The following is a 26046-nucleotide window of genomic DNA, read 5'->3' on the forward strand; positions in this document are numbered from 1 at the left end:
GTTTGCTAAACATCTGCAGGTGTCAACAGGCATTATGAGGGAAAGTTGGTCTTAAAATGCCAAGAGTCGACTAATAAAGTTCAGCTATACATGTACCAGCACAACAGTTTACCTACTGAATTAAGAGGACGTAAAATATTTGGACAGACAGAAATGAATCTGTAACACTGGTTAAAGTTATTTTTGGATATTAGTGACTGAAGTGAAATGACAAGATGGTGATTTTCCCAATTGTCAACCTAGAATAATTTCTTTCTCAACTTTCTCTGATATTCGGGAAGCTTTCAAGAAAAAGCTAGATTCAAGGTTCCATATTTCTACAGGCAAATTTCAGACTACATTATTTTAGCATATTTCACTGTCAAAACCAAACACATTCATTCATGGATTATTGAAAGGAATTGAAAATATTCAGTTTGACAACAGCTTGTGCTTTTTTATGGGTCTCCATTACTTACCATATTGAGTGTGGATATTAATTTAATATTTTTTCTAAGTGAACAGGATAATTGTTGCTTTGGTTTTACCTCAAACAACACAGTGTAGTAGATACCACGAGAGTTATGAAAAGTGGCTGTTTCTGATCTACCAGCCCTGAAGACAGAGAGTTTTCATCTCCTTCATACCAGATCCCATATCCTTTTACCAAAATGCTAAGCTCTGCATAACTTTTGTGGATTCTCAAATTACTATTGGCTCATACTGAGCTAGTCACAGTCAACTAAATAGCTGTAAATCACAGGTGCAATTCTTATATCATGTCTTCCATCCCAAAGAATTTGGGACTTAGGTCTTGAACTTTACACCTGTCGTATTAAACCTGGCCTAATATGTCTGCCTAAGGAACACGTGTCTATGTGATTCCAGGGAGTGGAATTCTCAACACCATCCATACAATGGAGGCACACAGCTTCCTTGGCCATCCAAGGTAGCCCTAACTTTGAAACAGCTTTTTTTGAAGCCTAGATAATTTATTCAATATATCAGATACCCTGTAGTTCAATGATATCTTAAATTGAATAAGAATCTGCCAAAATTTAAGTGAAAGTAATGAATTCACAGGGCCTTGAAACAGATCTAAGGTATCGAATATGAATATCAAAGGAAGGACGAGAGGGGTTGTTGTATACATCAGGGAGATGAACACTGAGGGGGATCAATGAATTCTTTTGTGGCAGGTGGAATAAGTATGATTAAGCAAAATTAGGAACAAAATATTGAGAGCAAAGTGTTTGCCAGCCTAATCATAGTGGGCATTAAAAATAGTTTTCAGCTAATCAAAATCTCTATTTGGAGTACTTTATCTGCTTTTTTTTATTTTAAGATTTCTTTATCTTTCACTAAAACAACCATTTCATAAGCCATTGTTTCTGGTAGTAAAGATGACTTTGTCTACTGTAAATGAGTAAACACAAGTTCATACAAATTGTTTGCTTATATGCACATACTCTGCCATTTTGTATCATGAGAAAGCTAGCAAGTCAGACTAAGGAGGCGCACTTGAAATTAAACATGCCTGCAGAACAAAGATTCTCTGTGCGCTGGGGTCACCTGAGAACTTGCTAGAAATGCACGCTTCCAGGCTCCATCTACTGAATCAGAAACTGGGCATGAATCCTAGCAATCTGCCTTATAAAGTCATCCAAGTAATTCTGATACAGCTAAAATTTGGGAAACTTTGACCCCATCTCACCCTACCAAAATAAATTCCATGATAGTTGGGGCAGGCATTGTGGCACAGGGAGTTAACCTGCCTTGTAGGGCACTGGCATCCCATAACGGAGTACCTGGGATTGAGTCCAACTTCTGCTTCTCATCCAGTTTTCTGGTAATGTGCCTCAGGGGCAGATGATGCCCCAAATACTCAAGTTCCTGCTACCCACATGAGAGACTCAAACTGAGTTCCCGACCCCTGGCTTCAGCCTAGCCCAGCCCTAACCACTGTGAGCATTTGGAGAGTGAACCAGCAGATGTAACACGGAGGTCCCTCTCTGTCAAATAAAATAAGTAAATACATTTTAAAAAATATAAGATAAATAAGTAGAAAGAAAATAAGAATTAGTTAAAAGTTTCTTCAGTAACTGTTGCAAGAAATAGTGACATAGTTCATTGTTAAAGGGAGCTAAAATTTCCTTGCAATCTGAATATAATCAAATCCACCTGCATCAGTAAGTGCTCATATCAACTAGTCTCCTTGCTTGTCACGGTATTTATTACCAGGGAAATATCTGACTGCAATGTAAATGAAAAGCAACATATAGAAAGGAAGCACCATTACTTACAGTTATTTCACAAAGAAGAAAACATTTAAACTACAAGCAGACACCATTTTCCTGTGAATAATTACATAGTTACTACGAGTTGGAGCTTTAGAGCCTCACCAGTTTCACGTCTAAAGTTAACACTACAACTCCTGGTGATTTGTTGAGTAATATTACAATTAATGCCTGAAAGAAACTGCATTCGTGTCTACTCTTACTGTCCAATTCAGGGTCTAAATAAAAGGCAAACCTCAGGGCTGGCGCTGTGGCACAGCAGGTTAATGTCCTGGCCTGAAGTGCTGGCATCCCATATGGGCACCAGTTCTAGTCCTGGCTGCTCCACTTCCAATCCAGCTCTCTGCTGTGGCCTGGGAAAGCAGGAAGAAGATGGCCCAAGGCCTTGGACCCCTGCACTTGTGTGGGAGTCCCAGAAGTCCCTGGCTCCTGGCTTCGGATCAGCCAATTGGGGAGTGAACCAGCAGATGGAAGACCTCTCTCTCTTTGCCTCTCCTCTCTCTGTATAACTCTGACTTTCAAATAAGTAAATAAATCTTTAAAAAAATAGAAAAACGACAAACCTGCTCTCTCACCTTTTAGGGATCCAGAGAACTTATTAAAATTTCAAATATTAAAAAGAAATATTGGTACGTTTATGTTTTAGTGCCTCCACTCAAGACCGGGGACAAGGTCTTCGAGAAGGAGATCTCCAAGAGTTTGGAAGAACGAATGAAGGGCAAATCAGCTATTTTTTGTTCTCAGCAGAAACATTTGCACCCTGAAGTTATTCTTCACTTGGGACATATAAGTTCTATATGGGATGTTTCTACTAAAGTTAATGAAAGAATCAGTGTAACTCATTTCGCATAGAATTAAAGACCACAAAGCTGCCTAGACAGGTGGCTCTCCATCAGAGGGGGCTGGCATTGTGGCATAGTGGATAAAGCTTCTGTCTGTGATGCCAGCATCCCATATGGGTACCAGTTTGAGTCCCCACTGCTTCACTTCCAACCCAGTTCCCTGTTAATGCAACTGGCAAAGCAGTGGAGGATGGCTCAAGTCCTTGGACACCTGCACCCATGCGGGAGACCCTGAGGAGGCTCCTGAGGCCTGGCTTGGGCCTGGTCCTGCCCTGGCTGTTGAGGCCATTTTGGGAGTCAACCAGTAGATGGAAAATCTCTCTCTCTCTCTCTCTCTCTCTGTCTCCCTCCCTCTAACTCTTTCAAAAAAATAATTAAACCATTTTTGAAAGGATCAATTTATTTTGGTGCAAAATTTTTTAAAAACTATGTATAGCTTTTTCAAAATATACCATTTCCATGAATTTTTTGAGGCCCTCTGATAAGTATAGCTATCTCTAAAAGGGACATACACACATGTAAATGTATTGGTGTTGATCTATGAGTAGGAAATCACATACGTTTTTATACTGATACTTCATTTCATTCTAAACCATCTTTATGATTAAATAGTTGATAAAATACAAAAGCACAGCACACTTTCTAAGTAAAACTATACTTTTGATTCATATATGTCTTCAGCTTGCCTTCCATAAATTCCACAATATATGCTATAGCTTTCTCTTTATTATCCAAAGGGTGTTTAGAGGCTTCCATAGCTGATGAAGCCATTTTAAATTTAGTATAACTTTGCAACATAAAGTTAACAATGGACAAATGCTGCTATATATTTATAATTCATCTGCAGTATAAAAACAGCAGATGCATTTTTATCCAATCTGGTTTGAATTTTCACTGAGTGCCATCCTGCAGTGCTATTTGGAGAGTACGAGCAGGTGACACTGCTGCACTTCCTGCCCCTGAAGCTTCTAGGATATACAATTTGGCAGGAAGCCTGATCATCTATGCAGAGTTGAGGCATCGACCAACACCACACACACCTACAAGCTCTGCCATCAGTCATGGGTCTCTTCATATGGCATGAGACAACAAATATCAGGCTCAGCTCTCACAGACTCATCTTCCGGAAGTACCAGGAAAAGAGAATTACGCTCATTCTCATTTGTGCTGATTTCTGGGTACCATTCTGGGTAAGGGGAAACAATTTTCCCTAAGTCCAAATTCATGATGATATAGTACAAGTACTCTATATTTCTATATTATTGTTTAAGTTGTAAAAATAATGGAGACAATTCAGATCTTATGATGTTTAGTCAAACTTAGGGACCATGAAACATAAACCTGCAGACTGCAACAAAATTCTGGTTCAAATCTTCAATTCTTTTTTATTAAATAATTATTTCTATTTCATGTAGTGTTTTAATACTGAAGCACACAGTTTAAGTAAGTAGTAGACAGTATTGACTACTGAAACCATCTATGATTACTATTTCATGAAAATGTTCATCTTTTAAATACTTGACTCAAAATCTGTTTCAAACTAAGAAGTTACCCTAATTATGATTTCTAAGTATATCTAAAACTTGCATTGTTAACATTCAGGCAGTGTGGCAAGCTTTTTGGAGGAAAGACACTCCACTTGTTTAAGTTACACAAATACTCATTTCCAGTAAAATCGCCACAAAAATTTTTGTGTGACATTTCAAATATTTGCATAAGAGTGATTTTGTTTTAAATTGTTTGCCTTTCCTAGAAAAACTACAAAACCAGATGAGGGGCAGAATTAAAACTTTAAAAATTTTGTTTAGTATAAATGATTATTAATATTTTAATACACTTAAAATATTATGTCTATTATGTATAAAAACACAAGGTATGTTTTCTATAGAATGTCATCAGTTCCTCCTGCTCATAGGATCTAACTCTATCTGGTTTTGCTTCCATAGCTCTTCTGCAGTTCTTACAGGAATACTCATACAGGAGACACAAGGTTTGTTCCCAAACAATTTTAAAAAACACAATACCAGTCGTAGAGAAAACAAACCTTCTGAAATTTCCGACACAATTTGTCAGATACCTTACCTTTTTGTCCTCTGAGTAATCCCTTTCTTGTGGTTAAGACTACAAAACTGTGAGTTATGAATAATAAAAATAAGTCAAATGGAAATTGTATGTGTACACAAAAATAATATTCATTTTTGCACAGAATTTGGGTTTGCTTACCTACTTTATGCATACACAGAAGTCAGAGGATACATTAGCAATTAAGGCAGGTTTCTTCCTATGAATGACATCACAGACAATTTCAATACATATTCTTGCTGATGTTGAATGATAGATACATTTAACTGTGCACATATTTTGATGATTACTTTCTCCTCAAACATTTCCCAGAAATAGTTTTAGAGCAAATATTTTCTTTGTGTAAATATATGCAAAACTATAATTAAGCCAATTGCACTTATAAACAAACTGAATAACTTAGAACAGATTATTTTCTGGGCTTCAGTCTCTGCATCACACAACATTGAGTTGTATGACAGGCAGTTTCCATGCTTTCTACCAGCTCCATGATTCTGTCGAGTGCAATGAAAATATAAAGATAAGGCCAAATTATGAAAAGAAAGAGAGAAAAAATTAAAGAAATCAAATATAATCAAATTAATTAAATTAAGAAAAGAGAGAGGGAGAGGGAGAGAGAGAGAGAAAAGGAAAAGAAAGAAGATGAAGAAAAGTTAACTGGAATCAGTAACAACCAAGATAAATTCAGATGGAGAGTAAGGGACCCAGGCAGGACGACAGAGACAAGAACTAAGTGGGAAGGGATTTGACCAGGGGCAGAGGGACAAGAACTAAGTGGGAAGGGATCTGACCAGGATTCACCACCACGTAGCACAACTTGCATGCTGGGACATGCCTGCCAGACTGCAAGTGTCCTATCCCCATCCTCTGGCCTCAAGGAGCCGGGTCTTTGTATTCCCTTCCAGCAGCTGATTTGGTTGCCACCACAGAACCAGAAATTATAGCTTTCAACCCTGCATTTTACCCCCTTACCTATAATCCTCTAGTTCCAGTCTGTCTGACCACTTGACAAAGGTTTTCTTTTGCTATTGGTGTTGTTTTCTCTTTTGCTTTCTTTCTTTAGAAAAAAAAATGAGTATAGCTTTGGAGGGACACTTTAAATATGCTTTGCATACAGAGAAAAGTAGACATTCCTGGAAACTATATATATATATATATATATATATATATATCTGCACACATTCAACTATATAACTAGTTCTATATAACTAGTTTTATATCTATATATCTGTATCTGTACTTCTGCTGAGAACATAAAATGGCAACCAGCGCACACAATCGTGACTCTCCTAAATGACACTGTCATGTGTCTTCTTGGAGCCATCATTTACCTGTGGGTCTTTCTGGAAAAGAACAACAATAACAAACTAAGATATCCTACAAATTTGACATGAGGATGTTTTCCCAAGCCTTACTGATCTGCTTTTATATGCGTGTTGTTTGGCTGGGTCCTTCAAAGGGCTTCAAGGTTGACTTTTATATTTAGAAAAGTGAAGATGAAAGCTACTATTTGAATACAGCACTGCATTCAGTGGCACCAAAATGCTTATTCTAACTGCCTGATGAGACAGTCAAAACGTCTTCTGGCTGCCGGCCCCTCTAATGTGTATTTAGGTACCCTGTCTGCTGGTTTGCCTAAATGATGTGGCATGCCTTTGATGAAAGGACAGCAAACAGCATCAATTATAAAAGACATCTGCTAATGAGAGGAAGAAAAAGAAGAGGGGGAGAGAAAGAGAGAGAGAGAGAGAGATTTGAAAAGAAAAAGAAATTATCTGTGATGAAAAGAGCAAAGCATTTTGATGGAACTCAAAGAAATGACGTACCTTAGTCATGTCCTAATTTTAGGGTCTAACCAACCAAGCGTCATTCTTCCTTGAAGTCATGACATGTTTCCCCAACTTTGATGGAACTGTCATCGAAGATGTAGATCCAACTGCCTTAATGGATCTGTTGGCAATTTTGCCAAGATCCCTATGCAAAACAAAAACAGGTATTACGTGAAACTCAGTCTATGATAAGAAAATAAGCTAAAATTTATTTTTCATCCTTTTATGGGGGTAGTTTCCAGTCTAGCAGTCTGTAGGGATTTGCCTTTCACATTCTATATTTTTAGATACTGATTTGACCCAGAAAACATTAATCAAGGTTTTTATCCTCTGCGAATCAAAACTTTGTAAAATAACAACACAAAAATCCTGAAAAAAGAAACTAAATAGGTTTGAAATACCTCCAGTATACCAATTAATTGGAAGGACTGGTTTCCCTTTAAATGCATATTCCATTTGTAAAAAATGTTTATAAATATTAAATAACATTAATGCAATTATTAACAAAATTTGGATTTTTATTCCCAAACATTTTAAATGTATTTGCTTTGTTTTTAATAATCTAACTTATTTAAGAGGACTATTTTATCTAATAGATTATGATACTTTTATCTCATTCTAGTATAATAGTTGAGTTTTCAAGTGAGAAAATATTTAATGTGATGACTGTAGTTTTCCCCTTTCCATTAGGCTTAAATGAAGACAAGTAATTGTATTTTTTCTTTTTCATGTAGAGTTAGAGAATTCTAATACCTTTTATAAAAATAGTTTTATTGTATATTTTGTATAAAAATACAATCTCTCTTGTATATTACATATATATTATGTGGTTGAAAATGTATAGATTTGTTGAGCTTCGGTGAGTCACTATGCATTCTCTTTTCAGGAATGTATTTCTATTACTTTTTCATTTCAGAAGTATTTTTCTTGAATACCTTCCATATTACAATATATTTTCTTCCATGATAGTCTATGTTCATTGGCACCTGGTGTGAAACTCCAGGGACTGATTAGGAAGCACATGTAAAGAGGCGTGAATGACCCTGTTGGCTGAAACTGGGATCAGTGTGTTGCACTTCATGTTTCGTATTCCCCTCAATTCCTATCTTCCGAGGTAGAGGCAGGGGGTGAGCCAATGTGTGTGTCGGGGGCTAGCAATACTGCATTTTCTGCCTGGAATTTCACACCATGCTGATTCACCCCTGGCTCACTTAGCTGTTCTGCGCACATCCATTTAATGACTAACAAGAGGAAGGAGAATTAATATAAATACATGCATGTCACAACTACTATTTTAAGATAATGTTTTATCACAGAGCATTAGATATAATGTTACAGAATGTTGAGACATTCTGAAAATTGAACAACTATAACAATCAACTGTTAGGTTGTGTTCCGTCCACATAGCTCTGGGCTGATTTCATTTCTTTTCTTCCTTCCTTCCTTCCTTCCTTCCTTCCTTCCTTCCTTCCTTCCTTCCTTCCTTCCTCTCTCTTTCTCTCTTTCTCTCTTTCTCTCTTTCTCTCTTTCTCTCTTTCTCTCTTTCTCTCTTTCTCTCTTTCTCTCTTTCTCTCTTTCTCTCTTTCTTTCTTTCTTTCTTTCTTTCTTTCTTTCTTTCTTTCTTTCTTTCTTATTTTGTTTGACAGATAGAGTTAGTGAGAGAGAGAGACAGAGAGAAAGGTCTTCCTTCCATTGGTTCACTCCCCAAATGGCCGCTATGGACCGCACTATGCTGATCTGAAGCCAGGAGCCAGGTCCTTCCTCCTGGTACCCCATGTGGGTACAGGTGCCCAAGCACTTGGGCTATCCTCCTATGCCTTCCCAGGCCACAGCAGAGAGCTGGACTGGAAGAGGAGCAACTGGGCCTAGAACCCGGAAAGTGCCTTCTTTTAACAAGCAAACAGATGAATTCTTTGAGCACTTAGTTTGAAGATTCTTAAAACCCCAAATAAAACATGTTTCATTAGTTAATGTTGCAAATTTTTTGCTTAAATGCTATACTGCATCCTCCTGAGGCTGGAAGTGGCAGCTAGAATGTATCCTTACATGAATACGCTTGGAGGAATAAAGAGTTTATGTAAAGCATTTTAATGGCCAGAGGGTTTATTTAATATTCTCATTTTTATTTCAGTCATCTCCTGATAGTTTATGAAGTAATTTTCTCACTCTCTCTGATGTTCCTATTGGCTAAAGAAATTCAAGATTTGCAAAAGCTTGGAAGAAGTTGGGAGAGTAGAAAATGTGTTCTCAATTTTTTTTTAATTTGTTGTAAAACTTTTTTTTTAATTAAAATATCCCCAGTGCAATTTCTTGGTCTATTACCCTTGACAGCTACTATTAATTATATTTTAACCTCTTAATGGTCTAACACTTTCTAAAACATATTAAGCCAAGGTTTTTCTTTGCAAGTTTTGAGTCCACCTATTAGGAACACAGTGCTATGGAATGGACTGGGTGGGCAGGTAGGCAGGAAGAAAAGCGTAATCTTCCTTGATAAGTGAGGATCTCTCTCTCTCTGTCTCCCAGGCCTAGCCTTTGCCCTACACACTGCAGGCGTGGTGTGGAGGTTGACAAGATGGCCCGCACTGTTAGAAGCCAGAAGAGACTGAAGAAGGCAAGGCCCTGGGCACACAAGCTAAAACTTGCATGCCTGGCAAAGCTCAGATGCCGAGGTCTGAATCTCTAATAAACCACTTGCTGCCTCTCCAGTAATGATACCCTGGGGCTCCTGGGAAGGGATTCTTTTTATATGAAACACACTCATAAGGATTTAATATTATCTTACCGAACCCTTTGATTCAATAGGGATTAAAAAAAAATCTTTCCCCCCTTATTTTGTAGAGCCTGTGATGCGAGCCAGAAGTGTTAATTCTTTATGCAACAGTAGTATGTAATCAACATCTTTCTACTGAGCCCAAGATTCCTTTTCCTCTCTAACCATGCGCTTAAGAAAATAAAATATCTTGCCACTGAATGTCTTTTTTACAGACTGAAAAGACTTTTAGGTTCAACAACATTTGTTAGGCTTTGATGCAATCAAATGCAATTTCAATCTTCTTGAAATATTCAGCCCTGCCTCTCTGAAATTGCACATATGTGTCAGCTTTCAATTTTTTCTCACTAGTGTTTTACACATGAAATCTATTTTCACTGAGAAAATGGGATCTTTGTGTCTTTGTCTTTCAAGCATGTTCCGGCAGGGGCTTTGACTGTTGAGGCACGGGGCGGGGGCGGGAGGGGGAGGGGCCTAGCAGTCATTTGTCAGCTTTTCTTGCATCTGTAATTTCTGGCCACTCAGCAGTATTAGAGGGTCTTAGAAAGGGGGTGAGTGGGGTGGGGGAATGAGCTTGTCATTGATGAAAGCCAAACCCCCCGAATAACTGCCGGATGTTAATGACCAAAGAGAGAGGGTCTCAAAAACTTTTATTGTGCTTTAATGAAAAAGATTTTTTGGAAATGGCTAATTTACAAAATTGCACATGGTAACATTTTCAGATCTCAGTTTTGAAAGCCCCTGTCCATATTGCGTTACCAATTTCATTGCTTTTAGCTTGGCAAGAGCTCATGAAACTATTTTAATTTTCCACCAGTGGCTCCTGGTTATTTCTGCTCTTATTTCCTTATAACAAAACTGACATCCCAATTAAACATCTGCATTTTTTAATCTGGATATCTCCTCCCTCCCCATAACCGTGTTGCTGTTCTCCTAAAACTTCCAGATGTTTTGGCTTCATTCTGATTTTAATGCATTCAAGTGTATTTGCTTCCATTTCAGAGAGAGAGAGAGAGAGAGAGAGAAACACAGGAGCCAGCTAGAGGGACTGACCAGATGTTTCTATATGAAAAGCTTTCTAATACACCAATAATCAGGTCAGTACTTTGTCTCCTTATGGGTATATTTACATTAGAATACATCTTATTGTCTTGGCTCTGCTATTTGAGTCAGTCTTTGCAACTTGTTTTTGTGGGCTTATTAGGGTTCAAAGTCACACTGTGATCTGGTAATTGTCGTGACAGATGACGGAAGCACCCAACTTTGTATCTCAGTGTCTAGTAACTGGGAAAGAAGCTGCTCAGATTTGTTTTGTTATTATTTCTTTTTCTTGTCTTTTTTTTCTGTGAGAGGAAAGAAGTTGTAAGCTGGGTCAAGCATAATGTATTTTAACTCTGTTTCCGGCACAGGGCAGACATTAAAGGAATCATCAATATCTTGCCTTGAAGTGTCTGGACAAGAGTTAAAAGAGTCTCTCCTATATTTCAAGAAAACCTGTTTCCCATAATTAATAACAGGAAGCCTGGGTAAACAGACTTCAGGGGACAAATGAAACTGAAAGAGTAACATATACACAGAAACATGAGAAACAATGCTGCATTGTATGGTTGCGCCAGAAGAGTGGTTCAGTTCAGATACACTTAGGCAGCACAGGCTCACATAAAACCCCGGAGTAATGATTATTAATTTTACATTTCTGACCACTTAAACACATACTTGTAGAATGTAATCATTTCCCCCTCTGCTCAGTCTTTGAAAGTGATCTCGGGCTATTTATATGTATAACATTTGGGCAGAGAGGCATTAATTCCAGGGATATAGATTTTGCAGACTTCAAGTCAACCTGAAAGAGCACAATTTTAAAATGTATAGATCATGAGATTTTTTAAAAAGCCTATTCTTGTTGCACACTTCTAGAAATGAGAACTCCTGACTGGATAGTGCAGGTGTAAGTAAGGTTTATTTTTGTTGTTGTTGTTGTTGTTGTTGTTTTATTTTTTTAGGAGGGGGGTCAGGGATGAGTGTCGGGTAGGATATATTCATGAGGTATCAGGCAAACTAAATGCCAAGAGTCATTAATTAGACAGATCACTGGGCAACTTGACCCACTTGTGCCTAAAGCTCTGGACAAAGGCTCGCCCTGGAAGTAATGCGTCCTCATCTTCCAATTGTACTGTGGGGCGGTGGCTCTGATCTCAGTAGTGACCTTGGCAGCAGCAAACTGAGCAGATGTCTCTGCTTCTTAGAAACACTGAGCTCCACTTTCAGTTTTTGATTTTTAAAAACAGAATTAGCTGTTTAATTTACAGTTACTTTTTAGAACTGAATTACTCAATTCTTCCTCTTCTTTTTTTAAATTCAGTGTTAAAGTTGATTATTGGAGGATTGCTAAATGTAAAACTAAGTTTAATCAAACCTTTTTTCAGATTTTGTAGAATGAACAGGAGAATAACAAATGATGGAAAAATTAGGGCTTTGCTTTAATGGTGTACTAAACTGAAAAATTAAAGGACACATTTGACTACTGTAACATAAAAAGAAAGTTTAACTGTGTGGCATAGCAGGAATTTTCTACCTTTCTGATGGGTTCTCAGTAAATCCTATCTTTATAAACCCTTACAAAAACAAGAGTAGAATGTGTCCTGGGTGGCCATTTTTGACCACGTGCTATATATAGCTATCTGCGCTAAATATCTCTGTGTGACAGCATCTACATGGGATTTACATCCATATGGGATTTACATCCATGAAGCTGACCCAAGGGCTGAAAACAGAATTCAGTGTTTTCTTAGCCAAATCTGCAGAGAATGTTCAAGGCAGGGAGCTTTTACTTACAGCTGAGTGGCTCCAACTACAAATAAATATGAAGTGCTTCAGGTTTTACACATATGTAAGGAAAAGAAATAAATGCTGCAATTTATTTCCAGCAGGTTGTATTTACCATGGAAGCTGGAAGGAATATTTTGAATTTAAAGGAACAGCTTAATTAAAAAAAATGATCAGAATGGAGGCTTGCTAATTGGAAGAGAAAGCCAAACAATTGTGATGTGTTTGCCAGTGAGTTAAAAAATACATAAAAAATTTGAAGTGGTTAAATTTAAAGTGTGCCTATATGACTTTTTATTAAGTATAAGATGGAGAGTTACTAGGAGAGCTTTTGTTAAATATAGTTAATGAATCCTGAATTACAAGAAATACCTATGCACTTGTGTTCTGTTAGGATCCCTGCAGAAAAAGCCAAACCCCTGAGGTTGGTTACCAGAATGATGTCATTGGAGAACGAATGCTCTGAAAAAAGAAAGTCTCCAAACATTTCAGGTATAAAGATCTCCTTCGAAAATTTTTTGGGTATAAACTATAAATATTTAACTACTAACTATATATTTCATATGAGAATGTTTCAAATGCAAAGCAAGTAAGTAAAGGTTCATTTTCACAGGCAGATTCATTATAGGGCATGCATATCCTGATATTTACAGTTGCTGTTGGAAATGACTTGTCATAAAATGGTGCAGATGAGATGAATTACATTGTTCAAGGTTATGATCCAGAGCCAGCCAAGACCTGGACAGGCTTGATTCTCAGGTAGGGTAGGGTTCGTTGAATAGAATTCCCAGTGCCCAACAGAAAGCACATTGCCCCCACCCCCAACTCGGGCCCCTTTCTTTGGCTCCAGTAGAGCACAATGTACTCGTCTTTAAAAGAACCTATTAGGGAAAGGATATATTTATAAAGAGAACAACAGTGAACCCTGTGCAAATCATCAGAGTCAGCAAAGCATCTAGCTTGTGTAGGAAGGCACTAACTAAAATTTAATTTCTTGAAAATGAGGTCTGTGTCTCTAGCATGCGTGCCACTGGGCTTGCACCAACATTTTGGCTGAAGAGCTACAATACATAAAGCAAAGTTCTGAGTGCGACCTGTGCAAATCTCCCCACGGCCATGTCCATGTTCAAGTGGCTTGTGTGTGGTACATGAATCTTCTGCCCGTCGCACCACAACCATGTGTTTGATGGGCTCTCTGTCCCACTCTTCCACTTTCCACTGGCTTTTTAGTAACCTGCCTCAGTGAAGACGGAAATTCTGATGCCAGAATTTTGCCTTCCCCCTTGTTGTGTATGTATTTAGTCATTTGCAGGTTGTCTCTGAGGAGCCCTCATTCACGAGAAATAAAATGTATGAGTATGAATGCCAGCTGACAAAAGTATTGCTTGACTGCTTGGGGAGATCTGCCTTCGAACCCCTTGCATAGCCCCTGTGGACTTTCTTGCTGGTTGCCTGAACAGTGCCAAGCAGGGAGATTTATTTCTGAGTTGACTGTCAGGTATGGGCTGGGAGGGCCCATCAACAGGGTTCTGCAAGCCCTAGGCAGTGGTTGGAGTATTGGTAGAATTCTTTGACAGGGAACTTAGCACTTTCAACACTCCCTTCCCTGCTTCTTCGTCAGATTTATTGTTATCATCAAGCAAAATGTCGGACTTTCCATACTTCCCCAAACAAGGAAGTTCTTTCAAACTTCAAGCAGGCTCTGAAGATCTCTTTGTCTTACATTTCTGTGTGCTTTAGTTAGAACGTTCCAATATATTTCCTGTCATTGTCATCCTTCTAAACACTGCAACCTGTAATATACCCAGAGCCCAGGGGAGCAAAACATGTTATTTTCCTAATAATGTGCTAACAGCAGAAATTATTAAGATTGAAGAGCAGTTTAAAAAAGTTTTTTTCAAATGTGAATAAATGATGGGTGTGATGGGACCTACACTGAAGTAACACAATTTTATTTGCAGTATAAATATAGGTCAAGAATAGGCATGCACATTTTCTATAAATATCAGGAATGCTGGTCCTTCTAAAATAAACAACAGAACACGTCTAAGATGTAAAAATCAACCTGGTTTTTCTCTTACAATAAATAAATCTTTAAAAAAAAAACAAGGACTAAATAACGAACTAATACTGCCTTCCAATTAGCATTCTTTCTTCTTTTGCCTACTACCACTTATAAAGAGAAATTAAATCTGCTTTGCTAGAGGGAAAATTATGTTTATAAATTGTAATTTTAGAAAGTAAAAGCACAACATTTGTCTTGGTGGTTTAACAAGTGGAGCATTCATAATATATCCAACCCATAAAATATTCAGAAATTGATTTACTTCTGCTTTACAGAATCTGTGGATATTTAAAAATAAAAATAATTTTGCTTGTTGCATTTTTATTTAAATAAAATCTTGAATGATGTTGATTCTTGATTTTTAAGAACTTATGGACTTACTTACAGATTGCTTAGAAAACGTAAGTATACATGATATGTTTTGTTGAATTTTACTTGCTGCCAGATAGAGGGTTTATTGAATCCTTAAATGTGGAACATAAATTCTCTATGAAAACAAAAAAAACTAGAATAATGTGCATGTACCTTTAGGGAACTAATCCTGCTTAATTCTACCTTTCTATCTGCATGGGATACAATATCTCTTACATTTTCAGCTCACTTTTAGGGAAGTGTGATAAAGAGTTATGCCAATCTGTACACAGAGAATAGGACACAAGTCAGTTCTGCCTGCTTCTCTGTTTCTTCCTTCCCTAAACAAGCATCCATTGCTCCTAGAAACAGGGTGTGCGTCCTTTCTCTTTGGCAGATCCTATCTCTTCATTGGCTTCCACATATCACAGGATAGGGGTAGGAATAAAATCCACAGTCATTTATACATCTGGGGAGAAAGATTTATTGAACAGGAAAACCACAGATTTTATTTTCTTTTTGGTATATTTTGCACTTTCTCTTATAAATTCTGTGGTAGAAAACAGTGACCAAGCCAAACTTGCTACATGAGTTTAAATCCTGTAATTTCAGATAATAAAAATTCTCCCTTTAAAAATATTTATGAAGCCAAACCGCTCAATATTTATTTATTTTTCTTGTAGCACCGTACACAATTTTTTTTTTTTTTTTTTTACTATGAGGGATAATGTATTAAGTTGTCCATTAGCAGTCAGGGCACAATTTTCATTATATACAATGCAGCAATTTAAAAAAAATAATGAGGTCTCACAAAGTTATGACTATAGATTTTGAAACTTCTTGTCAGTATAGTCTAAACAAGAGAATTTTACTTTTTATATTATGTTGCTAGGTTTTCATTTATAATTTGAAGAAGAATTACTTGGTTATGGTTTAAAGCTCCATGAGAAAATATTTCTTATGGTAATTATAATCTTAATAAACTTAAATGTTTGAGATGTTTGTGGTTTTAAGGGACAGAGTACTCTTCTTGTTAATGGGATTAGACAATTCTGGACCCTGAATCCTAACAAAACAACCAAGTAACCATTTCATTATACTCTCTCATCATATTTACTGTCTTCATTGGAAACAGAACAGAATGAGACTAAATAGAAGACAGAGGATAATGCACTCTAATTTCTACTCTTATATAATCTTTGGAAAACATCTAAAATTTGCCATTAGGGTTTAAGCATGCCTGACTTTGAATGAATCCTATTTCCAAAAGATAGAATTGAGCACCAGCCAATGTGAAGGGATAAATTACTCCATCCTACTTTTTGTAAATCTGCGTGGCTCCATTATGGCATCTTGTAGGCCAAGACAAGCCACTTGTGCCTCTTCACATTTATGTAACCTGTGTTTTCTTTCTGCAAGTGAACTTAGCTCCATTTAACCAATGACATTATTCCCAATAAATACACAGGATCACCTGGATTGTCCTTGGTGGTGCTATACACTCAAATAGAGATGATGTTTTTCTGTATGTTAGTGCATCTTTAATCCAGTAAATATGAGCAATCCTAGACACAGGAAGTGTTCGCTTCCTGTCTCTTCCTCTCTTCCTTCTTCCGTACTTATATGCAAGTTTCCCTACAATCAAAGATTAGCAGAACACTGAGGAGTGAAATGAAAAGACCACTAAGAGAAAAGTCCTTAAAAGACATGGCAGAACTATCTTTGATGGGAAAAAGGGTTCTTTTTTTTTTGGGGGGGGGGATTAAAAATGGTCCCTTTTTTTTCTTAAAGAATAAGCAATTGGTAGGAGTCCCCAGACTATCAATTATTTAGTGTCTCAAGGATAATGGTAGGTTTTTTCTTTGCTTCAATCATTCAACTTGAGTGAATCTTCAGGAGTTAGGGCCTCAGAAAACAGGGTAGGATCTCTGAAATCTTTTCTCCCTTTCGACCAGAATAGCAAGCATTTTAGATGCTATTCATAAATGCACTGCACAGAAGTTCTCAATAAATTTCCCGAAGAAGGAGGTGGGAAAAAGAGAAATGAAGGCTTGAGTCAAGAAGCCAAGGATCTATTTGAATCAGGTGTAGGTCTTAGGGAAATAATGTAGAAAAGAATCCGGTGAAGGAAAAATGGCTCATATCCACGTGTGGGGGAAGCCTTATTCATGTCAGCGTCCATGCTTGCTGATTAAAACCTGGGCATCACAGCATGCTCCAGGGTTCTAAACCTAACAGCAACTAAGAACCCCCGAGAATCTTTAATTCTTATTCAAGCCTCGGGAGAAAAGGATAGAACTCTAATGTTCTAATGAAAAGTATTCTTTAGCACAATGCTGTCAATAACAAAACTTGTAAGCTGATTGGCCAGTGTGGTAGAATAAATGCATGCTGATCAGGAAACATGGCAGAATTGTTAAAAATAGGTTATTTGTCAATGTTTCGAAATACACAAATACATAAATGATTAGAACTAGAAACAAAAACTCCTTTACTTTTAGAAATGGTCTGGTAAATGATATCTTTAGGTATGCTTTCAGTAATATTTAAATTTTAGATGAACATGTTTTTTAAAAAGCAACAGAAAATACCACTAATAGAATGTCAATATTTGTTGATATAGCATGCTTGTTAAAATTGTTCAAAAAGGGATTATTGCATATCTGTTTTTAGTCTACAAAATTCAAAACATTGCTAAAAATCACCACACTAATCTTTTTTGAATTATTTAAGTATGATTGTTGCCAATTGTTACTTTATTTCTGCTAGAAAATTTGCCAGAAAAAGGTACCGCAACAATCTAGTATAAAGCAAATCTTTAACCAAAGAACATGGACTAAATTAATCTTTTGAAAATAAGACACTAAAACGTTTATGTGAAGCTGAACATTTAGTCGATATTTAGAATTTTCCTCTAATACTAAAAATATCTTGCATACTTAAAGCAAAATATCTCTTGAGTATTCAGAAAAAAAAAAAAACAGGGAAAATGTGAAATTTAGTGAAAGGAAAAGTAGCTTTGGTGCTGTGGGATCTGGCTTGACTTGTGACACAAAGCATGTCACTAAGGCCTCTCTGAAAGCTGGCATTAATCCTAACAGATGAGCTCCCTAGAGAGTAAGTGTGGGAATAATTATCATTATAAATATGACATAATGGGGGCCCCTCAAATTAGAGACTCATCTTTAGTCTATATCTGGTAGAATCTCACTTGGCAAAAGTCTTTAAGAATAATGCAATCTTGGCTCTAACGTAACATATATCCAGAATCCAGCTTTTCTTCACCATCTCCATTGTTCTTGCCTTCACCCCAGGCACCTGTGTCTCTCGCCTGGCTCATGGCCAGGCTATCCTCAATAGACTAATGCTTCATCCTTACTCGTTACAACCATTCCTGGCCAATGTACTCTTCACACAGGAGCCAGAGTGACTCTTAATGTTACAGTCAAATCACGTATGTCCACTGCTTAAACTCTCCAATAGCTTCCCATCCTCCTCAGAATAAAATCTTTAATCTTAATCAGGGCCTGCAGGACCATTCACGATCTTCTCACCTCACTCTCTCACTGTATCTCCTGTCACTGTCTCTGTGTTTGCTCTGAAGAACTCAAATGGGCTTTTCAGGCCTTGGGCATTTATATTTGCTCTGTCCTTGATCTCAGAAGCTCTTCTTTTGATATTCCTATTAATCCCGCCACCCTTTAATTCAGGGCTCAGCTCAAGCACTGTCTTAATGTAGAGGCATTTCCTGAATGCCTTATTCAAACTTCCATACCCCACTTCGATCATTCTTTTCATTCTCTTCCTAGTGATTATTGTGACCTGATGGATATATGTTTGCCGTGAGCAGGAAATGTGTCTGTTTTCCATTGTCTCCCTAGCAAGTAGAAGAATGCCAGTCTCAACACATATTTGTCAAATAAAAGAGAGAGTGGAGAGCAACCAGCCCCATGATAGTTAAGATCTAAGATGACACCTGTATTCACCTCTTTTGGTCATGGAGTATCTGTTTTATGTAATTCATTTGTTTCTCAGGGTTTATTCTTTTATGGGTTCATTATCCGTACTTTTTAAAAGTTAATACCTAGGGCAAACTCCTGTCAAAATCTGTAAAAGTGAGCAATGTATCTGAATTGGTCATTTATTATTTAAGCATAGATTTGCAAATCATATGCAATCAAAGGAAATGCAATTTGTATAATAAAAATTCAGCAACTCCTAACTGAGTTCCTTCAATCGCCTGTTTTTTAAAAGGTCAGTTTGAATAATATAATTTATCAGAAACAACTTAAAAATCTTAAAATTTCTGTAGATATTTTAGTTCTAGAATAAGCTCTTGGATTTCTGCAAGGATTTTCCCAAGACGTTATGCATTAATTCAGCATTTCAAGAAATATTCCCTTTGCACCTGTGAGATCAAGAACACTCTGTTGAGCTATTGAAACCCTACCTTCAAGGACGGATCTTGTAAGCATGAAAAGACAATAACACAAGGAACAAAATGGTGAGTAAGGAGTAGAGCAGAAAAATCTTAAAATTTTAAGAAGAAATTAAGTTCAGTAGTGATGGGTAGTGGAGGCATATTGGAGAACCTGGCATTTGAGTTGGACTCCAATTAGACATTCAGAAAATAAGGAAAAATCATTTCAATAGGAGGAAATAACATAAGCAAACTTGGGAGGTATATGGAAAACCAAACAATGGGTTCACATAATAATGGGAAATCTTGGGCTATGATTGTTTATGCCCTTAAAGTCTCCATGTCAAAGTCCACTATTACTAATATACCGAATAATCTCAATTCAAATGCACTTGTATAAGATGCACCTGAAAATATGCACTTAAAAATTTTTAAAATGCCTGCCATTTTTGTAGTCTTATAGCTTGAAATGAAAATCTCACTTATCAAAGCAGGTTAGAAAAGTCAGTAAGAATTCACATTCTATTATACAGAATGTATTCATGAAACTTTGAACCTTTGCAGAACAAAGTTACATACATTTTAAAACATTCTTTATATTCAGTGTAGACAGGATATGTGCTACACATACTAGGTTAATATTTGGACATATTCCTATCCTCTGATCTTTGCTTAAATGGGGAGATACATGGCTACATGTGCACTATGAAGTATTTTTCATGTTTTTGTGTGCTTATACATAAACAAGATGTGTGCTCAGAACATAAACATGGCTAACCTGCTAAGAAACTTAAAGGTGGAACTGCTCTTCCATTTGTGTGGTTTTAGTGAGAGTCAGCATTTTCCTTCTCATGTACAGTTGACGGCTTCATGTACTTTCTTGAACTTTCGTTGGTTGCATGACTAGCCAAGACAAGGCCAAAAAGGGAACACTGCTTTTAGCTGCAGTGTCAGCATTCTCCATTTTCCACATCTGAAAGTCTGTTTCCCTTGATGTAATTTCTTTTCTGCATGAAAAATATCAATAGTCCCACGCAAAGTGCATCTGGAGCAGGATAGAGCAGTTATGTGGAGTGTGAGAGCTGGAGGCCTTCATGATTAGGTGTGTGTCCACAGGAAGTTAAAGGCCAACAACCGAGGGTCCTTACATGGGCTGCACTTGCTTTTGATACTTTCAAATATTAAAATTATATCTGGCCTGAAGCTGCACTGACTTAAGCGTGTGCCCCAATTATGTAAATAAAGACAAAGATCCTGTGGAAAAGAAATGCCTCCTTGTTTTGGGTCTTCTGCTTGTAGAATAACCAGCTTTGGAAAAATACAAGTTGTGTTGTGCCCGAAGCCCACAGATCATCTCTGGCAATTATAGGAGAAGTTACCTCACCTTAACTGATGCCTGAGTTATCTTTCTGAAATGCCAATTAGGTCCTGGCACACTTTTGCTTCTAATCTTCAAATGACTGTTGATTGTCTGATATGTTGCAAGTGCTCAGTGAACTGGTTGTGTCAATGAACCATGGTTCCCAGGAGCTACTTGGGATTCCCAGAATAAAATGATCCACAGAAATAGTGAATTTCAGATTGAGTGTGGGATAGTGTATAAATGTGACTGTAATCAGATCCCTGATAACGGGATGGTGAATTTATAAATGTCAATTTATAAATGGCAATATAACCAGACTTTCTCTTTGTTTCAGAACTAGGCCCATAGAAATATGTTGTGTGTGTGTGTGTGTGTGTGTGTGTGTGTCAGATTTACTAATTTTACTAAATTATTTCAATACACAAGGCTGGCTTTCCCAGTAGTCAGTCCACATCTCTAGTATGTCTGTGTTGAAAGGGGTCAGCACTGAAGGTTATTGCTGCTGTTATGCCAAAGGCATCCCACTGTTAGTTGTCCTGGAAGACAAAGACTTGATTTCACTGGAAGGTCCCAAAACAGAAGATGATGAAGGAAAAGCATACGATAATTCCAATCCTCCATTATCATTTTGAGGAACATTGTTTGTACTCTCTGCAAAATTTACTGAATGCTGTATGGTGAAATGGCACGGCAGGTGTTCTCTACTTGTGATGAGATGATGAACCTTTAATCATTATTACAAGACTTTTATCTAATGTGGATCTCAGGCAGATTTTTTTCACATGACAAATATTTTTCTAGATACTTTCCATGTCCTAGTTTTAAAATATTTTCAGTAATTAAGAAAATATACAAGGCGCCTTTATAGAAATGCTGAATTGAATGTTCTATCTCAAAGGATCTGCTTAATTTGGTGGTGAAACCACAGTTGAAGTAGTTCAGAGGAGTAGACAGGAGGATGAGAGGCAATTCTCTTATGGCTGGTTTGGGTGGAAGACCACTGGAAATTTCTATCAATCAGTTCAACCACTGGTAATTCTTCCCTGTGAACAATTCTCTCCTTATTACCATATATGTGTAGGTTATTTGTTCGCTGCCTTTATTTATATTAATTCGGGTAAAGAATAGAATATTAAATCCACGTTTACTTCAAAATTGTCCTTTATTTCTAGTTTGTATTCCACTGTTGGCTATTTTTCTTTAAATTAACTTATATGAGTTTTAGAGTGAAAGAGAAAAAGAGAGAGAGAGAGAGAGAGAGAGAGAGAACTCCCTTCCATTAGCTCACTTTGTAAATACCCTCCAACAGCCAGGGCCGGACTAGGCCTGAAGCCGGGAGCCAGGAACATAACCCAGATCCCCTAAGTAGGTGGCAGGATGCAGTTATCTGAGCTGTCACCGCTGCCTCCCAGGGTCTGCATGAGCAGAAAGCTGGAGCCAGGAGCAGGAGCAGTAATCAAACTGATGTGAGTCTTGAGTGCCTTAACCAGCATCCTAAACACTGGGCTAAATGTCCACCCCATAGTGCCTTTAATTTCTTTTAGATATGTCTTTGTGGAAAAATGCTAGTTTCCTGCTCCTCACTTTGAATGCTTCCTAATGCAGCACTCTTAGCTCTCTGATTCATTCTCCATCGGCCAGGCATGGAAGGAGAAGCTGAGCACGTGGGCCTGCATTATCTCCTTGCATCCTTTTCCCTCCTTTACTCTCTCCGCCCCTCTCCCTGAGGAGCTATTCTGCCTGTGGGATGAGATTGCTCTCAGATGCCCCTCTCTCTGCCATGCAGATTCAGCCCCTGTGCCTGGAAGCCGGTGCCACATTCATCAGAATGAGCCCCTGAGGCAGGGGCGGAGATGATGATCTGACTGTCTCTTTATTTCAGAAACAGATGAGGACCTCAGGGGGCTATTTCTGGACTGCCTTGAGAGCCTCAAGCTTGAAACAAACAACGCTGTCTGGGATGCCTGCGTGGCAGTGAAGGGTTGCCATCACGTTGGATTCTGCGTGCTACGGTGAAGATGTCCCTTTCTTGTTCTATTTGTGACTCGGAAGTATGTGAGTGGTGGAGCCTAGGCTGACATATTCCAATTTTTCTGTTTGAACAACCTGGACCAATTTATTCATTTATATGTGCTATTATTTTGTATCTCTGAGGTAAAATGATAATCTGTAGCTAAATTAGTGTAATAAGTCAAATGAATAAAGTTTAGGGCTTTTGATGGCAAACACCTGCATTATATCTTTCTTTGTAGGGAATATACTACTTAAAATGAAACACATCACAGTAACAACTTCATTCTATGTTTTGTCATGGTTGTGCTATTTGCCAGACCCACCACCATGGTAAGACCGCTGAACTCATGATGACATCACGAAACAAAAGGCGTTGACGAAGAGGCTATGGATTCTACCCTTGTCTTGTATTCTCTTTCAGGGTTCCCAGCAATTCCGTGGTGGTATTTCTTTCTCCACGGAGAAAAAACCATTAAGACCCAATGCACCTCCTCATTGAGGCTCTAGTAATTGGAGCCTGTACCCCACACTGGCATCTAAAGTTCAACCACTCAGCCATCGCAGTTCAGTCCAAACTCTTTCACTGGCTGCCTTTTTTTTTTTTTAATCTTTTATTTAATGAATATAAATTTCCAAAGTACGACTCATGTGTTACAATGGCTTCCCCCCCCATACCGTCCCTCCCACCCACAACCCTCCCCTTTCCCACTCCCTCTCCCCTTCCATTCACATCAAGATTCATTTTCGATTATCTTAATATACAGAAGATCAGCTTAGTATACCTTAAGTAAGTATTTCAACAGTTTGCTCCCACACAGAAACATAAAGTGAAAAATAATAGATGATTTTTTTTTAAATGATGATGAAATCAGATCAGACCTATTGTCATGTTTAATCCCTCACTGGCTGCCTTTAATGTCCTATTGTATGTTATAGAACATAATCTGAGAACCTGAATGCCATGGTCAACACTTCAGAGGTGGCTCACAAAGACTCAATGGAACCAAGAGACTCGACAAGGACAGCCACCTTGTTAGCAGGAAAGGGTGACATGCTCTGGGGAGCACTGTGGTAGCTGTTACGACAGACGCTGGGAATCCTAAAACAGTCTCATCTCCACAAAACAACAACAACAACAACAACAAAACCGAGAAAAGCACAGAATGCCAAGGCCTGCCTTTTGTGGCCCCTGAAATCTCTTTAGCTCTGCATTGCCCACCCGGAGGTGTATGACCACAATGCAAGTGTTGGCAATTGTTTTGAATAATTGTTTTGAATGCTTTGCCTGCTTCATCTGGATTTCCAAGCCAGCGTGACATGCAGGCCTCCCATTTAGTTCCTACAACTAAGAACTTTGCTAGCCCTTTGAAATGTCATCCTCTTTGTAAAAAACAATTCCACCCACATTATCTTGAAACCTATCTTTGCTTAATATATGTGTCAGCAGTTTTCTTTACCACATTTTCCCAGGTCCACTAAAAGAAAGAACAAAAAACTATTGTGGCCCATTACTAGGGAGCATGATTCTGCCATCTGGCTCAAATATCCTTGAGGTTAATTGTCGATGAGAAAACAGTCAACATAAGGCCCTTCCCATTTGCTGGCACACAGAAAGAAATTAAACAGTGATGGGGGGTAGACGTTGGATGCAGTGCGCAAGGTGCCTCTTAGATGCTGCCTCCTGAATCAGAGTGCCTGGGTTTGAGTCCCAGCTCCGCTCCGATATCAGCTACCTCCTAATGTGCACCCTGTGAGGCAGCAGGTGATAGTTCTACTACTTCAAGCCTCTGTCACCCATGTGGGTGTCCCAGAGTGAGTTCCTGGCTCCTGGTTTCAGGCTGGCTGTTGTGTGCAATCAATCAGCATGTGGAAGATCTCTCTGTCTCTTTCTGCCTTTCCAAGAAACAAAAATAAAGTAAGTTTTTTTTTTTTTTTTTTTTTTTTTTTTTTTTTTTTTTTTGACAGGCAGAATTAGACAGTGAGAGAGAGAGAAAGGTCTTCCCTACGTTGGTTCACCACACAAATGGCTGCTATGACTGGCGTGCTGTGCTGATCCAAAGCCAGGAGCCAGGTGCTTCCTCCTGGTCTCCCATGAGGGTACAGGGGCCCAAGGAGTTGGGCCATCCTCCAGTGCCTTCCCGGGCCACAGCAGACAGCTGGACTGGAAGAGGAGCAACCGGGAGAGAACTGGCGCCCCAACCAGGACTAGAACCCGGGGTGCCGGCGCCGCAGGCGGAGGATTAGCCTAGTGAGCTGCAGCTCTGGCCTAAAGTAAGTTTTCTAGTGAGAATGTGAATTAGTGCAGCCACTGTGGAAAAAGAGTACTTTCTTAAAACAAAAACAAACACAAACAGAAATTAGCAATCTATTTAAAATAACCAGAAATCCTACTTCTAGGTATATACCCAAAAGACATGAATTCATTGTATCAGATATACGAACTCTATCATTTTTAGAAGCAATGTTCACAGTAGCTAAAATGTGGAATCAACCAAGCTGTCCATCATCAGATATTGGATGATGAAAATGTGGTATATATAAAATGGAATACTACTCAGCTGTAAAAAGGAATGAAATTGTATCATCTGCAGCAAACATGGATGGGACTGGAAGACATCATTTTGAGTGAAATAATCCAGACACTGAAAGACAAATAATGTACTTTCTCCCTTTTATGTGGGAGCGAAAATTAAAAACAAAACATCACAATCTGAACACAGGATGCTCAATAGTAGAGGCTGGGAAGGCAAAGAGCAATAAAAGGAGTTTGGATTAAAAAAATAGGGGAAGTTGGGTATGGTTCATTGTGACAAAGATACTAATCTGAGATGTTAGTGGGGAAATGAGAGAGGGTATACAGGAACTCTTTGTATAAATATATAACAATTTTTATTTGGTAAATTTTAAAACTGTTCTGAAATAAAATGTTTAAAAAAACTTTAAAAAATTCCAAAGTCACTAATTGATAGAGATAGTAAATCTCACCCAAAAGAAAGAGGGGCCGATATTGTGACGGAGCAGGTAAAGCCACTGCCTTTGACACTGGCATCCCATGTGGGTACCGGTTTGAGTCCCGGCTGCTACACTTCCAATCCAGCTCCCTGCACCTGGGAAATCAGTGGAAGATGACCCAAGTGCTTGGGCCCCTGCACCCACATGGGAGACCCAGAGGAAGCTCCTGACTACTGTTTTTGTACCAGCCCAGC

At 38.2% G+C, this 26046-nt stretch overlaps 2 long non-coding RNA genes across 2 annotated transcripts in view; one reads left to right on the forward strand and one right to left on the reverse strand.

Moving 5' to 3' along the window:
• Positions 1–4517: 4517 nt before the first annotated feature.
• Positions 4518–26046, reverse strand: part of LOC138844857 (uncharacterized) — a 38505-nt gene continuing 16976 nt past the window's right edge. Inside the window, exon 2 of the long non-coding RNA XR_016219500.1 lies at positions 4518–7174. This is a non-coding gene — a long non-coding RNA (uncharacterized LOC138844857). The remainder of the gene's footprint in view (positions 7175–26046) is intronic.
• On the forward strand, positions 10716–23053 carry LOC149122486 (uncharacterized). The gene is made up of 3 exons (XR_016219499.1): positions 10716–10899; positions 13023–13120; positions 22710–23053. It is a non-coding gene; the product is annotated as an uncharacterized LOC149122486 (long non-coding RNA).

This window comes from Oryctolagus cuniculus, chromosome 13, assembly GCF_051225735.1.
Source record: "Oryctolagus cuniculus isolate XC-2025 breed Fujian yellow rabbit chromosome 13, ASM5122573v1, whole genome shotgun sequence".
Classification (NCBI taxonomy): Eukaryota; Metazoa; Chordata; class Mammalia; order Lagomorpha; family Leporidae; genus Oryctolagus; species Oryctolagus cuniculus.